At 39.9% G+C, this 21,855-nt stretch overlaps 1 protein-coding gene across 3 annotated transcripts in view; it reads right to left on the bottom strand.

The window, feature by feature from the left end:
* The window catches only part of TSC22D1 (TSC22 domain family member 1), a 90,591-nt gene that overhangs the window by 13,555 nt on the left and 55,181 nt on the right, over positions 1-21,855 (bottom strand). The window contains exon 1 of one of the 3 annotated variants that reach the window (XM_066545019.1): positions 12,052-12,107. The exons of the other annotated variants lie outside the window; for them this stretch is intronic. The gene's annotated coding sequence lies outside the window, so the exon portion shown is untranslated. Of the gene's footprint in view, positions 1-12,051; positions 12,108-21,855 lie in introns of those variants that run through there. 3 annotated transcript variants of the gene reach the window in all.

Genomic DNA, 21,855 nt, shown 5'->3' with positions numbered 1-21,855 from the left:
GACAACCAGCCAACTTGAATTCACTGAACAACAACCAGGAGAAAACTGGCATCTCTGCAAGAGAAACTAGAGGAAATAAAGGCAAATGAAAACTAAATAGAAAGTAGCTTGCAGAGTAAGACTACAGGAGAAACTGTCCACATTTTCTGTATAATGCTAGCAGATGCAGACTTTGGCTTATGACTAGAGGTGCTACATCATGTTCCTGTATGTATCAGTAAAAGTCAGTCACAACAAAGCTTTTTAATATTGCAAAAAGGTTAAAGAAAATTAAATGTTTACTTCACCAGACCTTTTTCATTACACATTCTGTGGAATAGCTTGGTTGATGGTAGGAAACAACCTCCTCAATACTACTTCCCTTGTTCAGTAAGACATGATACCAATCACTGCTGTATACATGTGCTACTCACACATAACATGTTATGTGTGAGCAGCACATGTATACAGCTAACATGATATGTTCTCATTACATATCAATTGCAGTGATAGAATATTATACTTATCCTTAGCATTCAGATTAATTTACTACAATTTTACTGTTCATTTGAAAGTCCAACATATTTTCATAAACTATCAATTACTGAAAAAAAATTAAAATTGGGCTTTTAAAAAAAGTCTTCCAATGTACAATTTTATATTCTTTAAAGCAACACCATTCACAGAGGAAAGCTGCTCTCCACAGGCAATACCACAAACATAATGTGACAAAAATATGAAGTTGAACGTATTAGCTGATATATGCAAACATTCATATAAGATGAAGGGGTTTAGATTTTAAGGGTGTGGCATAACAAAAGCACCAGTTCAGAGATCAGAAGTTAGGAACAAATTCCATGCTCCCTCCCACAGATGGGTATTTTCCTTCTCCACAGAGAAAAACAACTCTGCAACATGAAGAGTCAGGGCATTTTTTCCCTTCACTGTCATGAATTTTTAACTCAGTAAAATAATTCTTCCTATTCACCAAGTTACTTGGTGTTTATTTTAAACACAAGAAAGAACCACATAAAAAACATGCAGTTCATATTTCACTGTAAATACAGAAAAGGAGGTTGCAGAAGACTAAGCTGTATTTCAGTTCTCTCCAAACATTTAACAAGACTGATTAACTAAACTTTCCTTTCATCACATGACAGTACAGAAGATAGTGCATATTATGTATGAAAAGTATTTAAAAGTATTTGAATGAATGCAAACTTACTTTATAAAGAGTTTCAAATCCTGTTTTTTTAAATTCCCTTTTTTTGGTTTAATATTTCATTACTTAAGATTTGAAATAAGTGGAATAATATTTTTTGAAAAAAGAAATAAAAGCACTGTAAGAGTAAATGTTTTATAATATGGATTATTTTAAATACTGCAGTAAATATATTTCAAGGCATGTAGATTTCCACTGAATAAGGAATCAACTCTGTATGACGGTATTCTCAACCAGTATGATGTTCCTAGCCTGAAACAGTTTTAACAAGTGCCAAGCACTTTGATTTACGGGTATTAAATACTTGCACAAACAAAATAAAGGAACCTCCCCCAAAAATTGAAACAAATAAATCAAGCATCTACATATTAAAAATATTTACAAATACCTCTTCAGATGCTGTTCCAGTTCCAAGAATAACACTTTCATGATTATTTGGTCAGGCACTTGTTTCTGGAGAAGTCCCACTTTCATTGATGTGTCTTTTTAGTACCTGCTGATTAGTTTCCCCCAAATGGAGGGTCAGAAGAAATACCTCTCAGTCCTTGGTGGCTGTAAGATTAGCATTAGCATTCCACTATTAACTACAGGTCCTGAATTCTGCAGCACTTTAAGAATCGCAAAGCCTTGCCCGTTAAAGATTATCCACTTGATTCAATTCAAAGTTTGCTGAGTTTAATACTGGTTGGTCATGATCAAGGAAAACAAGAAGGGCAAACAGTGACACCACAGATCCTGAGGTCACATGCTCTTCTGTTACATAAAGCATCAAAAGAGATTAAAATCTTCATGATTACGTTTTCAAATCTCAAACAAATGCATCTTCTCTCAGCAGTGCCAAATTCGTCAACTCTGAAGGTGATTCAACTTGCTCCCACTTTTTGTGAAGCATGTATTAATCACTACAGGTAGCTAATTCTGCTTAGAAAAAGGCAGCACAAGTTGTACTGCTTATCAAATCAAAGTTCTAAGGCTTAATGGCAATTCTAATTAGACACAAAAGTGACAGTAGCCTGTTTGCCAGAAAATATTTTACACAGACAAATCCTGTCTGTCATTGCTACTTTAAAAAGAACCAGTGATGAGAGTTGGAGACATGTATCTAGTTAGTGAGATAAAGATAGCAACTCATCATGTATCAAGCCAAACCACAATCAAATACTGCATATTCTTCCTCACAGATTGCCATGAGGAGGTTTTGGTGCATTGTAGTAACTCTCTGCCATGTAACTATGAGCCTATATGCACAGTTATCATTACACAACATTGCTTCAACCGTAAATGTTTTCCTTTCTTGACCCTGTTGAATGCTTTTCAGTGGGGAAAGAAGAACCCACAGTACACTGCAGAGAAGGAAAGAAGATTAATTTCCTTACTCCACAGGCAAGCTGCAGCGTGGAAGAGAAAACAGCCAGGAAACAGCCAGGCACTTGCAGTATGTGTGCAGGAGCTCCCACCACACCAGAGAGCATGGGCATTGATTGCAATGGTTACACCCTTCCATCAGACCAAGACCACACAAATGCAGAGACAAAACCAGAAACCCAACCTAGCAAATGTTACTTGGGCTTACTGCTGACTGCTAAAGTGATGTCAGATGTGTCTCCTCAAGTAGATTTGCCTTGCAAGAATATATTGGAAAGAAACCAAATGGAAGGGTTGAACAAGTTCTTAAAATCATAGAATGATTTGGGTTGGAAGGGATCTTAAAGACCATCTAGTTCCAACCCCCTTGCCATGGGCAGGGACACCTTCCACTGGACCAGGTTGCTCAAAACCCCATCCAGCCTGACCTTCAACACTGCCAGGGATGGGGCATGCACAGCTTCTCTAGGCTTCCTGTGCCAGTGTCTCACCATTCTCACAGTAAAGAATTGCTTCCTGTTATCTGATCTAAACCTGCCCTCTGTCAGCTGGCTCAGAGCATGGCCATGTATTAATCACCTGCTCTTCTGTTGTACCTTGCCAAGGCAGTGAAGAGGTGATCGATGGGAAGAGAAGTAGGTATTATACAATAAAACAGAAAGGGGTCTGGCTTGGATGAGGAAGGGAGAGTTAAAATCAATTCTACTTAGAACCAAGAAGTCTACCATCACACACAAGGAATATTTTCTTTAGGAGGTAGTGAGGAAGCAAAGAAAAGAAAAAATGAAAATTGTTGGAAATGAGGGGTGCAGTGGGGTTAGTTTCCCATTCCCGAAGCCTGGAGGGAATTCAGCTAATTTAAATGGAGCTTCACATGTACTAACTGTGAAGGAGGGCAGAATATTTCTAAACAGCCTTCCCAGATCCTTGTAAGCCTGTCTTACAAGGACAGAGTATAATGTTCCTTTTAAGGCACACCAAGGAGTTCAAGCTGACAAAAGTTACACTTTACAATAAAAGTTTCTCTTATTATATCAAGTCCACCTCTCTCAGCACAGCATGGGAATGGGTAACAGTCAAGGCTGATTTTAACATTTTCCTCTCACTCCCACTGAAAAGGCACAGAGGTGGGACCACTCAGATGGTGGAGCAGTTGTATTCCTGGATCCTGGTCCTTGAAGAAGAGGCAGACCGATACAAAAGCCCTAGGAGAGGGATGTTTACTCTGAAAGCGGAGCTACTCTTGAAAGCTTCAAGTGGATGCAACCACATCTAAGAGGGAGGTGAATTGAAGTCAACAGGCTTCAATGGAAAATAAACAAGGAACAAAGGAAACACCAATACACAATTACTGAGAAAGTCTGACCCAGTATTATTGAGTAACTTCAGTATTTAAAATGAAATATTACTAATAGCATGGAATCTTGTTTATTTGAAAGAGCTGAAGCATCAAGCTGACTAGAAGAATGCTCAAAACCAATTCCAAAAAGCTGAACCAAAACAGAAATTTTACTTTGAGTGGCATCCTTACATATCCTTCCAGAGCTGGAGACTTGGTACAACAATAACTCCTAATGAATCCTGCTGGTTACACAATCCCATATATCAGATGTGCTACAACCTCTGTCAGACATTCTACACAGCTGAGCTGAGGCAGTCAGGCTCAGCTAAGTCTGTGTCCCACAGAGCTGCACCAAGAGAGCTGATAGATTTTAAGATGCCATTCTCCTAACACTGTTTAACATCCTTCTTGCCACCTCTGTTGCATGTAAAGCTGCACAATTGACACCAGGTAGGAGAACCACCTTTCTCCACACCTACTTTGCATACAGCACATGCACTGGTCACAGGTGTTTTCCAGGATGCCTGAAACTATGAATACACACTGACATATGCTGGAGTGGGAAAGGGATGAAAGCAGTGACATGAACCTTTCCAGTCTTTACTTTCTCCTTTCCTCTTCTGAGATGCCCTCTGAACAGGAGCTCCATCACGCTAGCAGCTGTGCCATGAGAGTTAAAAACAGGATCCAGTAAGTTGTGCACGTCTGAATAACACACCACTCAGCTCCAAAGCTGTTCTGACTGAAATCTGGGTTTCCCATATAGTCAGAAAGATCACTAAATGTTAGATTACATGGGAGGGAAGGGAATTTTTTAAGAGACACAAGTTTAAGCACTGAATAAAATTTATGAAAGATTAATAACTCTACTATCAACTCACATTCAAACACAAATAAAAAGATACTACTGCAAATATTATTTTTGCAGCATCCTTCTCATGAATTTCGGCTAAAATTCTTGTAATTTGCTCTGCTTGTTAGAAGAAGCCACATCAGAGTCAGACTGAAAGTGAAAAGCAAATATATATACAGCTGAGCATGTATGATGTGGGACTGCAGCATATATGCAGCATATATGCAGCTGCTTCATTCTGCAAAGCAGCAAGTTCCCTGCTGCACTCACAAAGAAAAGCCACAGCTAGCTCCATCTCTGGTAACACCAATCACCTTTTCTCATGCTTCAGCCCCAGTTCTGGTGATGACTTTACAGTAAGGCAACACTCACAGACTTCATTTGATGATACTTCTTTAGCTATGTCAAGGAAAAATATTTCTATACCACTGATCTAGAAGCACCTGATTCAAATTAATCAACTTTTTATTTGGGGGATGGTTGTGTGCCAGAGGAATCTATATCAATTCCATTTCTCACCTTCACAAAAGGCAGCAAAGGATATGTTCTGTCAGTTCCCAGACTGAAAACAAATTAAAGTGAAAACACAACTGCTTCAGAGGCAGGTATTCTGATAAGTACATAATTTTTTTTTTTTTTAAGCATTTCCCATAAATTTGACAAGTTGGTTCCAGTGCATTCAAGTAATTAAAAGCATTACTCAGTTACGTGTAAGTCAACAACTTACAGGTAATAGAAATCACAAAGAAATTGTAAAACAACTGGATTATCTAAGAGATCGAATATTTTCATTGCTTCGAAAAATAGCCTCTAGCTGCAAGTAAAAAATGCCTGAAGCTCAAGGATCTTCGTTTTTCTCCTGTCACATTCAAGAATTCAGCATCAAGCTATGCTTTCCTTCCTTTGTCCTGAACTATCCTGGCTCTTATGTAAAGTGACAGATTGCACACAGATGAATTATCACTCTGGGTACATGAGAATGTCAGATACAGGCAAATTTTAACATTTAATGAAACAAAAAACAAGATTTCATGCATGAGAGCATCAGGGTACCTAGGTTCTCCCCCATCCATAGCTCTTACGTCCAAAGGGGAAGAGGGAGCCTATTTTAAGATTCTTGGTTTGTGGTACTCCTTGACAGTTTTGCTTTAAAAAAAATTAAATTAAAAAATGCATTAGCCCAAGTTTAAATCTAATCTGTAAGTGAATGAATCTGGCATTCATCCAGCAGAATTTACTTTTAATGTCAGTCTGAATCAAGTGTAGCACTTCAGCCCACATTCCTCAGCATGTTACACATCACTGATTGAGCTGCCATACCTTCACGGGGTAAACATTTAGTAGGTTCACTTTCCACGTTCTATAGAGGACTTCAGACACTGTTTGAATAGTGCAGACTTCATCATATGACAAAGCAGAAAATAAAGCCAACCTTTAGACTACAGACATAAAGTGCCCTACGGTAACAAGCATCAATTTTGACATGATGCAAAAAACAAAGAATAAATTTAAAATTCGGATGTGCCTATTAGTGCTTGATAAAGCATAAAATATACCAGACATTCAAGCTCTTTAAAGTTACAAACATGCAATCCTTAAGATATTTAGAGGTTAAAAAAAGGCTTCACAAATACAGCAATGAAACCTTTATATGAAGTTACAGTGCTTACTGTTACAGGAGATATCCCATACATTAATTGCATCCTAACCTACAGGATTTTTAATGCTCTGTTACCTAGTACCTTCCTATTTTAAATCAATCTTCATGGAGTGCTTTGGCACAGGGTTTTGCAAGGCTGCTAGTCAGCAACAGCAGCACACTAAAACTAAAACTGACTTCAGAAAATATTAGAACTCAGGAGTAAAGCAATTCATGCCAGATTATCAAAGGAAATAGTTTTGATGACAAGAAAAGGTAAAAAGCACAAAAAAAACCCTGTAAAAAGACATCTGCACTGTAGTGAAAACCAAAGCACTTAAGTGAAAGGCAAGAACATGGACAACAAACTGGGAAGTATCTCGTTCCCAAATGCTAGCAGCAAAAATCACTGCTGTATTTTTGCTGTCTTCATATTTTGAATGACTATAATGAAGTGCAGTTAGAGAAGATTGCTTAAGGATGGACAGAAAGCTATTTCAAAAAAGTCTTTAACTATTAATATCCTAATTGAACATCTGAGTAATTTTCTTATACATCCTTCACAGTCATCACCAAGTGATACGAAAGGTATGGCTTTCAGTTACACAGAAATAAGCACTACAATTGCACATGTTTAGCTTGTTAGTTTACACTTGATTTTTATTTTCATCTTGGTACCCCTACATATACTGCTGAAAAGCAAATCCTCCCTGTGTGAAAGAGCAAGAAACACATATGGGGAAGATCTCACTGGACTGAAATATCCATTTTGCCTGGAAGCCACTTCTAGGCATGGCCAGAGGCAGATATTTAGGTGAGAACCCCAAATGCAACTTTCCTACTGTATCCTCCAACCTGCCAGCAACCAGCAGCTTGAGGAGTTCCTGCACAAGAAGAAATAACTTAGTGTTTAATGATGCAAGAGAACCTTTTTCCAAGAACTGGTCCATTTATTTTCCTTTCAAGACATCACTTCTATCACATAGTTCTGAAGTTTTCATTAAATTCTGGCTGGTTAATTTGGAGTTAATTACCCAGGGAAGACACTTTTTTTTTTTTTTAATTATCAAATATGAAGCATCAATCATCCTGGATTTCAAAGAGAGATGATTCTGAATCTCAAGAGCAGTCCTGATTTAAGAATACACATTAGAAACACCTGGAAGCCAGCACAAGCATGAAGGAGCAGCTGCAGGAGTCAGTCTTCTCCTCCAAGAACTACAGTGAGCCATCTGCAAGTGAGGGCTTTACATTCCACTAACTGAAAGTCACTGAACTTCTGTCATTTAATCATCCAGAAGAGCAAATGTCATCAAAGCATATTCAAACTGTGCAACTTTGTTAGCATTGATACTGAACAAACACTGCCAATTAGAATAGTTACTGGTTACTGCTTTTTGTACTGTGGAGATGAATAAAATCAGATTAAGCCTACAGGGGACAAGCCCAGTATCTCTTCCACTTCTACAGGTAAGGCATGTCTCTAACCTGGCTATGCTTTGTTAGCCTAGTCTAAAGTGAGTGCTCCCTTCCTTTGCTGTAGTACCTGTGAAACACAAACCAGCAGAGTCTCTGATTAACAAGAAGCCTGATGAACATGAACTGGCACAGCACCTAACAACAGCTCAGCATTTTTTGCTGCAAGGGATTGACAATTTATTCTGCATGTTACATTAGCTGAATACAGAGTTAAAAATGAAGGATTTGCAGAAATTCAGCCAGACTGGAGGGGAAGGAACCCTGCCCCCCAAAACATGTCAGCATTTAACATAAGCATTCAAAAGAGAACTTAAGAATACTATGAAGTTATAGTTGCCAGTCATACAATCAATGAAATGGAGCCTCACAGTTTCGACAGACAAATGCTCCATGAAGAAAGACTCAGAGCTTTCTATTGAAAAGGTCCATCCAAAACCTCCACAGGAAAATTGCAGACTAAATCTCTGCCCTGCCTAAACCTCCAAACTGAGACTCATTACTAGGTTTGAGCTAAAAGGAACCAGTTAAAGCTATGCTTATGATATTCTTCCTCAGTAATACTGTAGCTTTATGTAACTAAATTACAGAAGACAATCCTTGAGCATTTGGTGACATCCATATTAAAGGAGTAAATCAAAGATTTAGAATAATGTAGTTCTAACCATTATCAAGATAGGAAAATCTGGGAGAAGACAGCTGTAGAGTTAAAAATTCTTTCTTTATTTCAGGTTTCAGAGAGCAGCTTGCACTCAAGCAGCAGTTCAGGCCCAGTAAGTTTTGGGAGCCATAAGGCTACTGTCTTATTTTTAACAAGTCAGCCTGATTACAAAAGGAGGCAAGCAGAACATCACCTCTGAGACACTACAAAAGCACCAATTCATACAGGAGTAACCAAGCCCTTTTGGTATCGTGGGCACAGCAGTTTTAACATGACCCTCACTGTTTTAAGCAAGCTGCAGAGACCAGATGGACTGGGGTTCTCTCTGCCATGCCAAGTACTTTCCCATGGAAGGAAAAACACTTTGTTATCCTCCCTCTCTTCCTTCAATTAGGCCAGAAATTCTGCAAGGCAAGATCTAGGTAAAAAGTGATTCTCTGATGTTTAAACCAGAATAAAACCCTCCATTAACACATCAGTTCCCAAGGTGACTCCACCAGGCCCAAGCATTTGGCTCCTGGACCACCCCAGGACCTCTCATGAGCAGCACAAGGCAAGTGCTGTGCATGCAGAAGAAAGAAAGGGGTAGCTTGCTGCTGAAACTGAAACAGTCTGACAAGTGCTCTGTGTGTTACCTGTTCTTGTACAAATTACTTCCATCATGCTGTGAAACCTACTGAAATGCTTAAAAGAGATTTGACAGGAAAACAGCATCAATGAAGTAACACCAAAGGTGGCAAACTAAATCCTTGCCACTTTGAGACACTGATACCACACAGGTCTTTTTCTGTCATGAATCCCATCAGTGGCCCACCAGGAATGATTAAGCTACATTAGTTCAAGTGTCAACAACACCCTAACATTAAGCAATAGCTCCTTTAGCAAGCATTGGAAGACAGCACTAGTCCAATACTTCATTATTTTTATTATGAACAATTTACTTTTATGCTGCGTCTATTTTGTACACTTCTAAACCGACTGCCTTTGCCAATGTTTATTTCAGAAAAGACTGAAAGTCATCACCTTCAATTTTCTTATCTGGCTATGTAACAACAGCCAGCAATTCTGAAATTAGCTGCTTCTGACAACGCATTTTCTTCAGAGACCTTCTGACAATATTCTCACTTCTCCCCTTATCAGTCAGAAGCACAGCATGCGACAACATTTCAGATGCGCTGAAATGCCCCTCAAGCCAGAAAGTGGGATGTCAGTTCTATAGCCGGTAATTATCAGTGGTTTTCTTGAACTGAATTGCTGTAATCAGGTGAGCAAAAAGCTGTGAAGGATACTTGGGAGACCAAAATAAGCACTTGGAAGAGTATCACCGCATCTCAGAGGAAGAAAGATTATTTTTATATACACTACAATTAAGACTAAAAAATGTATTTATAATGGAATTAAATATTAAATAACAGAACCACAGGAAAACCATTAAACTACAGATTTGGAAACTAGAGAAACATGTCAGTAACGTAAAGAGAGCTGTAACAATAAGAAGCAAAGATTCAAAATAAAAAGGCAGGTGGAAGCAGGGAAGAAAGAGGGGAAAAAAGTAATCAGGGCAAGCAAAACAGTTGGGAGAGCAAAGCATTAAAGAGAAAAGGGTCAGGAACTACATGAGGGAGTGAAGAGGACAAAGAAATTATTGGCTAAAAATACCCAAAAGAAAGGTAACAGCAGATGGGTTTTTTTTTTTTTTTTTGGTACATTTAATGTAACATCTGAAAAACAGAAAGAGCATTTCTGGAAACACCATACTTTTCAAGGGAAAAAAAAAATCTAGGAGGGGAAGAATTTTGAAATTAAATCGACAGCAAGCAGCTACCACAGCCCTGCAGTTTCTCTTTGCAGAACAGCACTTCCACTGATAAACCAGTGACACAGGATCACTGTCTTATGATGACAACTTTTAGAAAAGAGGAAGAAAAAGAGAAAAAAAATTTAACAGTTTCAGACTCTCAAGCTCCCTTTTCCACATACATGAGCAAAACCATCCAGCCTGTGACAACTCTCTCTTTAGTTCATGCTCCAAATACAGTGTAGTAGAGAAATGCTTTAACCTAAAGTACCAGAAGTAAAACAGTTATATTAGCCAAGACCCCTACATGGCTCATCTTCCCCCTCTGGAAAGGGCTAAGGTGACAATGCTAGGGTAGCTCCTTCCAAAATGACACATCCAGCCCTGAACTGTGCTGTCCTGCCTTTTGGAGCCACCAAAGCACCTCCAGCACGCAGGATGTCCTGCCAGGGGCACTGCAGCTCAGCCATGCACCAGCAGCTGCCCTTCAGTGCAGGTTGGTTAAGCACTATCCAAAGCAAAAACCCAGCCTACATCCATCTTTCCACAATCACAACTGATTCAGTCATTTCACGTGTGAGGATTTTTAGGAGAGCAGCATTCCCGTGTGAGCTCTGAACAATATGCTGCTGTTTTCACTCCTCTTCAGAGCACAGCCATTTTGAGTGGGCAGGACAGATGGATGGATGCAATGCCAGTTTATTGACCTATGTGCATTTCAGTTGTAGTTAATAATGGCTAACACTTCATATTGTTCACTGAAAAATGCACCAGAAGTGGCAAGGACGATGGGTTCTAAATGTATTCCAAAAACTCTCTGTACTTCTGGCTTCTGAATATCAATTTATCAAGTTAAAAGAATGAGGAGTTTTGTTTCCAAGGCAGTTGGGGGGAGGGAAAAAAAACCCAAACCAAAGTTTATTACTTTCCCCTTTGGTGAACAGTTCAATATCCCATTAAATCTTTGCAGTGATCCTTATCAGTACATACATACTGAGCTAAGTCCAAAGATGTAAGTAAACCTGCTCAGCATTCAAGGCTACAGGCCTTCCATTGATAAAGGCTCAACTTTACGTGTTTTAATAAAAGGCACGAATGCAGCTAACAAGACAAGTTGAATAACATTCCTTTACTCTCACTCCATTACACATATTCCACTATTGTATTTCACAATGGACTACAACTAACTGCCATGAAAGGTTCGCCTACTTCATCCTGCCCACATGTTTTTGCCTCCTCCTTTTCATTGGATCTGAAGGAAAACCAAAAATTGCCACCTGCTACTCCATGTGAACAATATAAAAAATGAAGGCAGAAATGAGTGATTGGCAGAGTGGGAAGAGTGAGACTGTATAAACATTTCTCTTTCTAGGCTGCTTTCCCCTCCTTACACAGACGCCAACTCCATTACGAGCATAAGGTCTCCCAGGAAACACCAGGCAGGATATACTACCACCAGAAAGCAAATACGAAATTTTGTCATTTTCTATCTGGATATCTATTTTACTGTTGTTAAAAGTGAGGGAGGAATAAGGAAGACCAGATAAGGAAAGAAATATTCCTGGCTAATTATCTTTTCTAAAGATGCACATCATGGCAGTAGCATTACCCTTTCCCAGTCTACAGCAGTGTGGCATATCTGATTCAAGATTCATTGCACACTGCTAAGCAAAAGGCATACTCAGTAAATACAGATACAAACAGACTGGTATTTACCTGTGTCAGAAGTTTATCAGAACAATTGAAGAACCACATTCCAATGAAGATAAGCAGGCAGGCAGAAATGACAGCAGAAAAAAAGAAAAAAAAACCTCAGTTATAATCAAAGTTATCATATTAAGAGACACACAGTAGCAAGTACAATTAACATTAAACCTGTTATTTCAGGGTCACTCAAGAAGTGACTGAATCACTTGTGCCTAGGAAGAGAGAAGTATTGACACAGATACAACATTATCTAATTATTTTATTCAAAAGTATTATTAGAGTCATTTTCATGTGTAACTGTGTGGACCATTCAAAGGCACCCTGCAAGGTAAGTGCACAGTTAAAAAAAGGTCTGCTCGCAAACTTAGAAGAAGTAATTCACATATTGGATATCAAGTGGTGTTTCTAAAGCCCACTTTAGCACAGACAAGGTTAGGTGTCTAGAGGATAGCACCCAGGGTCACTGCCTTTTCTCCACTAATCACAGAAACAGCAGAATGAACATCCTGAACTAAGATTAGCATCTATAAATATCCTTCCCTCCTATAAAGCAGACTTTTCAGTGGCCAGCATAAGCCAAAAGGAAAGCTCATAAAACAAAGCACAAGCACACAAAACCCCCAAAATTATAAAAGAATTCTGGTAGCTAAAATCTACTGTGCACAGCAGCCACAGATACTATGACTTTACAAAGCTACTGAAACTGAGACCCTTACTGGAAAGGATTTTAGTAGCACCTTTTGTGTTCCTGTGCTTTGTGCTGGCTTCTGAGCCCATCCATTTCTGTTCCCACCTCTTCTGTATTCTTTTCTCTATTCTTTCAGGTACTTTTCCCTTCGGTTTACCAACCTGGCACATAGTAAACCTTCCCGGTGTTCTCCTTTCCCCTATTCCCAGAGGACACAGTTGGCAACAAAGTTCCAAGCATGAAGGAAGCATAAGAAGATGGGTAGAAGGTGAAGGCAATGGATACCAAGCATACAGAATTAATCTGAGCTGCAGATGTCTCAGTAGAGAACACAGAGAATTCTAACACACCATACTGTAAGGAAAGCTGAGATCTACGGCCACACAAAAAGGTCAATCCGGCACCTTTAGGAAAGCCAGAGATAACAAGATTGATTGAAAAAAAAAAAAAAAACCTCTAAAGAGAAATCATTATGTATTATCTTAAGCTGCACAGACTAACCTTAAAATAATTTCAGCTTCAGATATTTTTACCTTTATAAACAACTCAAAAAGAGTGCTCAGTATCTAGCAATTCCCATTGAAGATGAAAATAATTGGTTTTTTTAAGATTTGAACCTTTGCTCAATTATACAGCAGAAGGTACCTTAAGAAACTGGAACATTATCATCTTATTGCTGTTTTAGCATTTATCCCAATTATTTTCTTTTCACCCTGAATTAAGAGAAAAATGAGACAGTTTTCAGTCTCAAATTGCCACCTGTCTATAAAATAAAGTTTTTAGTAGGATTAAAAGGTTTTCTAGATTTTGTTTTTAAAGCAAGTGGTTACTCAGACTGATTTGAAACTCCCTTCACCAGTTAGGTGCCTAGTTTTTTCCTCAAAGCCCCTGTTATATAATAATTCAACTGCCTACAAAACACTAGTTTCCATACAACAAGCATAAAAGAAAAATAATCCATTTTTTCAACAAACACTTCTCTTTTGCATCAACTTAGAGCAAGATGGAGCTGCCACTAATATCAGCACTGCAAGTATGCATCTAAAATACAAATGCAGCTTTAAAAAAAAAAAAAAAACCACAAAAAAACCCCACAAACCAAACAAAATCCCCCAAAATGACAAGAAGCCATCCTGTGACCACGTGCATAATGTAATGCTTGGAGAAAAGTAAAGAAGCAAAGAAGTCACACAGATTCTTAAGCTTCCCATACAGCACATTGTGCCCAAAAATAGGAATTAAAAATGCATAATGCTTGCATAACCAGAAATTCTGCACTCTCAGTGCAGAATTGCTCAATGTTATCAGCACCAACCTTGCCCCCAGAGAGCTCTTTATATGTGGAATTATCTGTAACAGTCAGATAATAGCTTTTCTACTACGACAGAAAAGCCTCCTTTGTTTATTACTGGGAACTCAAACAAGAAAGCTGTAAAGTGTAAATACAGCTCTAGAGCATTCATTATTTTTCTCACAAGCTTCATCCTATTTGGGAGTTATTCAACCACTGCAATAAGGGATACCTTGAGAATATCCTGCCTGAGCAAAATTTATTCCAATACACCACATTGCTGACACTGCAGACTCAGCTGGACACCACCCTACCCTGGCAGCTTTAAAGCTTTTATTGCCTTTCTTTCCCTCGATGCTTCCCTCCTTTTGGGGTCCATGGGCTTGGAGAGGCAGATGCTTCTCTGGTCAGACACACAGGTCAGGCAAGCCTCTACTGACAACTTTGCCCCAGAAGTCTAGCTCTGAACAACTTTTAAGTTAAAAACTGAATCGAGGTGAAATTTAAATAGGAAATACCAGACCAGCCTCTGCAGAATCAGTCTGGAAGAAAGTGGAATAGTCACCATGTGCAAAAAGCAACCTTAATGCTATTAACTACTTCCATCAACCCTGTCCTCCCAAGAAACCCATATTTAAGGTCAGTACAAAGCTCTGCCTAACTTACTGAGTTCATTTCACAACTGTCATGTACAAACAGGATCTGCATTCTCATGGGGCATCACTGTCCCTCGCCGGACCCACTCCCCACTCATCTTAACTACCGCTAGTGTGGCCAGTTGTGGATTCAGCTTCCCTTCCGACTCACACGCTGGAGTCCTTTCCCCTGTGCACATTAACTCGGCACAATGCGGAGCAGCAGAGGCTGCTTCCCGCGGGTGCCCGCGCCGCCGGGATCGGTTATTTCAGGAATGAGCTGGACACAGCCCGGAGCAGCAGCAGAGGCTGCTCCCCGCAGGTGCCCGCGCCGCTGGGATCGGTTATTTCGGGAATTAGCTGGACACAGATCGGTTATTTCAGGACACCGCGGCCGCCCCGGCGCTGGGCAGGGATGGAGAGGAGACGGCGGTGGCTCAGCCGCGCCACCTGCCGGCCGCGCCGCGCTCGCGCCGCCGCTGCGAGCGGGACACGCCACCGCACCCGCGCTATCGCCGCCTCGCTCCATCGTGTCCTGCGGGGCGGCCCTCCCGCCCACCCTGCACAGGACGCGGCTGGGGAGGGAAACATCCCATCCCATCCCTCCCGGAGCCGCCGAGCCGCGGGCGGAGCCCGCACGGCCGCCCGGAAGGCGACACCGCCCCGCTACGGCCGCCAGAGAGCGCTGCGGGCCCGGGCGCCGCCGCCACAGGGCCCGGCCCAGGGACCCTCCCCGTGCGGGCCCCGAGCCGCGCTCGGCGCCACGGCGCACCTGCTGCAGATAAATAACTACACACATAAACCGTGAGACACGCACACAGAACTGCACGCAGAGGTCCAGGCTCCCCCTCCTTCCTCCCTACAGAAAACGGCTTTATCTCCCGGAAAACAGCCTGAGAACGGAGGCACAACGACTCAGCTATCTGGCCTTCACCCACAGCGATAACGGCTAAGCGCGCTGGCACAGGAATATCTCGGCTTTACACAGAGACTGGGTATATAAATAAGAGCATCAGAGCAGACAAAACCCGACAGACAGTGAAAGGCAGTTTTGTGGATGTCGGTGGAGCACAGCCCGATATGGGAAACCACGGCTTGCTGGGCACATCTATTCCCAGTTACTGTGCATCACCCTAGGCCTGGGCCACATGCCGCTTATACATCTCCTTCTGTTACTATAGTCCCACTACATAGAGAGAGTGCCGGCGGAAAACTCACAGGGACAGAGTCCTACCAAAATTCTGAGAGAGGGAGCCTTTACACTGAGACATGTTCCCACCAGCAACTCATCTCTGACTGCCCTGAGAAGCAGGTGCCTCCAGGACACTGTAACAACCCCACTACCACTACCAGCCTCTTCCCCAGGGCATCTACTGGCCATAGACACTCTCTACACTTTCAGGTCTAAAAAGACCTTGGAGCCAAAACCTCTGTTGGTTTTTCCCTCTAATCAAATATTTCAGGCTGTGTGCACGCAGGAGAAGCCCAGAAAAATCTCCCTGGTGCTGCACATACAGGGAGCCAGCACAACTTTGATTGCTGGACCCTGCTAGTGAATGGAGGCAAAAAGAGACAGTGATCTGAATCAGACTGAGCACACCATGGTTTTTCTTGGGAGAGTAACCTGCAGAACGCCACAGCAGACAGGCTGCAGTATACCAGGCTTGCCAATTCAAATCAAGCTAAAGTAACACAGTCCCCTCCCCTCAGTCCTCTCATCAGCAAAAAAAGCCACAGGCAAGGGTAGCAAGATACTGGTGTCACACCAGAAAATCTACACTTCATGAGAAAGGGGAAAAATGACAATTTCAATTTATGGTGGCATAACGTATAAGAGATGTGGTTTTTTGTTTTCCTTTCCAAACACTGAATTGACATTATATTTAAGAAACCTTCTCTTTTCCCCCACTGTAAAGCCATTGTCATTTCTCAGACTGAAGCAATCCTTTTATCAATTGGATTACCAGACTCCCTCTTATGTTTTCCTGAAAACTCCCCAAAATTTAGTCCTTTCTATTGCTAGGAGGTCATTAGCCAGTCCACAAAAAATGCATGCCCACAGCATGGCAGCTTTATTGAGAAGGGACTCATCCTTTGGGCCAGCCTCACAGCATTTGACAGGAAATAAAAACAATCCAAAGGGTTGTTTTAGCAGAAGCAGCCAAAGGGTCATTGCACTCTCACCTCCAACCCAGTCCAACTTTGGTAGTTGGTGGTTACCTGCAAGCAAATACTAAATCAGTGAGATGCTGTGCACTCAAATCCTGCCACTGTTCCCAGGGATACCACAAGAAACAAGCCCTTGCTGAACCTAGCTTAAGAAAATACACACAAATGTGGGTATGTACACAGCACACACAAGTGAGGCTTTATTTCAGAAACACAGACTTTAGAGTCTTCATTTTCAAGACTTTTTACTGCTAGAATACATTTACAAATCGGGTTTTATGGGGTTTTTTTAGCATTTCTTTATGAAAAATGTGAAGCTTAAAGAGAGTGTACTTCCCTGTGCAACCATTTTCAGTGTTGGTGAACATGCAGCCTAGTGTTTTTCCTTTTTATGAACACACAAAACACTTGAAGGTATTGTTGTTTGGTTTTTTCCTTCCTTGTTTTTTTACTGTTTGTTTGTTTTAACAGAGCATCAGCCAACATGGCACAGACTTGTTCTTCAACTGCCAAAAGCATCACTAGTATAAAAGTGATGTCAGCACTGTTTGGTTAGTAACACTGGCCTTCCCTCTGAACAGGCAGAACATACACATTGCCAGGTCAAGCATTAATGGAAACTATTGTTAGTTTTCTTAGCCCAGCAGTGTGAAAGCTTGTAAGACAAAACAACATAAAAAGAAAATCTGGATTCACCTCAATCAATCACTCCAACTCACATGAAGATCCATATGTTCAGAAACTCAAGTGACTGAAGAAACAGCAAAAAAAGGGATCAAGCCTTGATTTCTTTTTGCACTCCTCCACTTCACCTTCTCCCTGACTTACCTAAACCTGCACTAGAACATAGTATTTCACAGAAAAAGATGTGCCTGCAATATTGTGAACTCAATGAAAAACAGGTACTTTGTGCAACCTACTCTTCCAAATTTAGTATTGAATCAACTGTCATAACAGGATTTGATACAAGACTCTGAATCTTTTGTTACTGTGCCAACCTGGAGTTTTGTCTACTATGGTAGTTTCAATACAGCACGTAGACTCCACAAGTTATCTGATCAAACCCAAATGTATACTTTTAAATTATCAAAGCAATGTTTTATTCAATTATTTCACTGAATCATCATAGCTTTCTTGAAGTATCAAGTTCTTTTAACTCTTTACTTCACAAAAAAGTGAAGCAGGCAGTGAGTTTTCTTTATGAGAAAAATCTCTGCAAATGGACCTTTGCCAGGATGCATAGGGAAGAATACTGATGGACAATTCTTATTTAACCAAATGTCTACTGCTATAGGTTTTACAAGTCCAAGAATTGAAAGTTTCTGCCTTCAACATATGTGAACAAATAATAACACGGCAAGTCCAATAAAATGAAAAAAACACTGAAAACAAGTAGGTAAAATATAAGACTTCAAAACCACTTAGTTAAGTATAATACAGGTATTACCAACCACAAAGTAACAGGAATAAACCAATTAGACTGGAAGAGTCCTTTGGCTTCCATCTAGTTCAACCTCCTGTTTGTGAGGCTGCCTTCTGAAGCAATGGTACAAGAATAGACAGAACCCAAAGCTCATGAGCACCACTACCCTGACAGACCACCACAAGTTGGAAGGTGCCATCCAAAAGACCCAGCTTTAGGAATGCTGAAGAGCTGTGAACAGAACTGGTGCAAACTTCATATGGACCTTGAAATTCAGACCAACAAAGACACACATTTATGATCCTCCCACCCTCAACTAAAACAGCACAAGTTATTTTCTGGAACAGCAGAAAGGAAAAGAGTAGAGTATCCAAAGAACCAATAATCAATTTCCAAAATATTACAGCTCTAGGATATGAGAACCAGGAGAAACTGTATGGCTCATCAAAAGTAGAGTTACAAAAGTACAGCAGGCAACTCATCAGAACATGCCTTATATTAAGCTGTGTTTGAAAAATTACTTCAGCTATTTGGTTTCTGCACTCCTAGCTGGAGAGCAAACCAGAATCTCAGCTCTCTACAAGCAGTAACATTTAGTATGTCACATTTATTTTCTTGTGACAGTTTAAGGTAAGAGACCACATTGGCCTGAAAAATAAAATACAACTCTCCTCCCTCATGGATGCTTTTAAGGAGGAAGGTCTCATACCCTCAGACTTCTACTGGCAAAGGTGATCAAGGCAACAGGCAAAGACAGCAAGAAACTCAGTACACGAAACCTTTTCATAAATGCCTAAATTGCATTTGAACTGGGGCAGGAGGGGTATCAAAGGGAGAAATGACAGTGAAAACACCACCAAATACATCACACAGAAGGCAACAGCTTTTGTAGTACTGTCCCAGATGAAGCCCTGCTCTCTGCCTTGCAAATGTAAATAAGACTAGGTCCTAGCTCCGAAGCACCCTGAAACCTGAAGAATTCAACACAACAACTGTATCACTAGATTGTGCTAATTAGATCCAATTACATATTTAAAAACAACGGTCACAAACAGTTATGTTGTAATTAGGTATGATATCATGATCCAGGCTGCAGACAGCACTGAAAGAAGGCCGTATCCAAATTGACAAGAGAGATGCTATCTAAAAAATAACCCCAGAGACTGATCCAAAACATTCATGCCAAATAGAATTCATTTAAAAAATGCCACATCTGTAATACATACATATACATAATATCACAAAAAAAAAAAAAACTTAAAACACAGGCAAGAATTAGCTACTTTAGTCTTAAGTTAAAAACACGCCTATGAATCTGTACAAGTTTTATATGCTTTGGTGCTGTTCCGTAATACTCGAATGACCACCTTCATAAAGCTCATCACCTGTGTAGCTTGGGACTGCTTTCTAATTTATCACTCTGAACCACTGTTTCAGTCCAAGTGTTTAGATGAATGCTGCCTGAATTAAACCACTATTAGCAGTTTGTTAAAGTTCAAAGACATAGATTTAATTAGTAACTCAGTGGGCACAGCTCCATACAATCACAAGTCAAAAGCAAAACACAGCAGAAAAGGAGAACAGAAACATCAGAGATGTAGAAATCAACACTGCTATTACTACAAGAGGAAAAAAAAGCAAGCAGGTTTACATGAAGACTGTAAGTGAACTGGAGATGTATCTTAGCCTTACATCATCCCATTTAACATTATTCTCAAAACATCTGTGTTACAGAAGTACAATATTAAGTGGTTTTGAAGTCTCTTATGACCAGTTACTTTTTTTCTTCACTCACTGCCAACACTAAACACACCTTTCTATACTATAGCTTCCAATAGTTAAAATGTTCCAAAAACTTGATGGTCACAAAGTTATGATGGAATTTTCCTTTTTTTTTTTTTTTCCCAGAAGTTGTACTCTAGACTGAGGTCTAACAGCAAGGTTAGACATGCTGGAAATGTTTGCAATACATGTTTGCTGAGGTTAAGAATAGCCCAAAGATAAGCAGTTGCCTAAACTTGGCAGTTATGAGCTGGGACTCTACACAGGCACAAAACATTCTTCTGATGCTCAGACTCATTTGTTCTCAAACACTGACTGTCCTGGCTCCAAAGCCATACAAAAGTTTAATGAGGTGACAATCCCCTGCTGTCACAAAGTTTTGAGATATTCAGGTCACAGAAAAAAAAAAAGAAAAAAAGTAACAAACCATGGGTAATTTGACACAACAGGAACTCACTGAAGAGAATTAGATAATAGGTGCTGGGACTTGGGTTTTTCCCATCACCAAGATAAAAATCTTATTTTCTTCCCAACACTAAATGAGAAGCTCACACTTGGTATCAGAAAACATGTGTATATTTGATCTCTGAATCTTGGGTAGAATTTAAAGAAAACCTCTGATAAAACATTCTTTTCAGGGGAGTCACAGTTATTTCTTCCCCAAAGCTTTCAGAAACCTGAAGCATCTTAAGGCAGTCTTACCTTTATATGCATCCATGTAAAACTAAACTTGAAGGAGAAGGCTAGTGCAGAAAGGAGAGTTTTAACAAAGCATGTAATGTTATCCATGGCAATTAAGTCTCCCTTCCATCAGCAATAATGCCATATTAAATCTGCCTCCATTAACAGCATAGAATTTCCCATATTTGTCGGAATTACATATTTTGCAAACTTAGCATTATTTGATCTTACATGCATTCTGTACCATTTCTCTTGAAGCCACTGTCATATACTGAAAAAATAAAGTCAAGCAGCAATAATTCTCTCAGCCCCTAGAACATATCCATCTTGTCGTCTTGTCTGCAGTAAAACATGGGTTTGTTTTTTGTTTTTTTTTTTTGGTTTTTTTTTAACATTCCACTTTGGAAAATTAAGACTATTGAATGCCTTGTTTTTTACCAGTAGAGCCTAGAATAGACTCACTATTTTTATTTAAAATTTGATTAAATAACACTCATAAACACCTTGAATTCAGACACTCTAAGAGTAACTTCAGTAAGAGTAATTGTACCTGCCTGCTCTGGAATTATTTTATTTAACACCAGTTAGCATAATGTGTAAGGGTCCACTAATTTCAAACGATGCCCTATTAGGAAGCTGCACTGAATCATTTTTCAGCCAATTTTAACTGAACAAAACTTTTCCCTAGAACTGGTCATCAGTTTCTGAAAGCAAATAAGGCACAATCATGGACAGATCCTTCATCTAAATTAGTCAGATATTAAAATATTTCATATTCTTTCTTTTCATCACAGATTCTTACTAGGAAGTACCCAGATTTCCATCCATTTTAAAGGCAAAACCAGAAACAATGGTATTTTGGTCCCTGAAAATGTAAAGAGATGTCTACATTCAGTAAAACAGCTCTGCTTCACAACAGCCTGCAGAACCATTGCAATGCCATTACATTGCACAATCACTAAGAAAATGGAATTTCCAGATTGAAAAAAGGACAGGCACAACAATCTGGATATTTCCTCATCACATGTAATGGACAAAAATGATATGATAACAATTTAGACAAAAACTTTACATCAATAACTGTCCCCTTGTCTGTGCACAGAAGACAGCTCTTTCAATCTTTTCTAAAATAGCTTTGTCCCAG

Source organism: Molothrus aeneus, chromosome 2 (assembly GCF_037042795.1).
Source record: "Molothrus aeneus isolate 106 chromosome 2, BPBGC_Maene_1.0, whole genome shotgun sequence".
In the NCBI taxonomy this organism is placed as follows: Eukaryota; Metazoa; Chordata; class Aves; order Passeriformes; family Icteridae; genus Molothrus; species Molothrus aeneus.
Note: the sequence above shows the minus strand (reverse complement) of the source record. Positions and strands in the feature narration are given on the sequence as shown.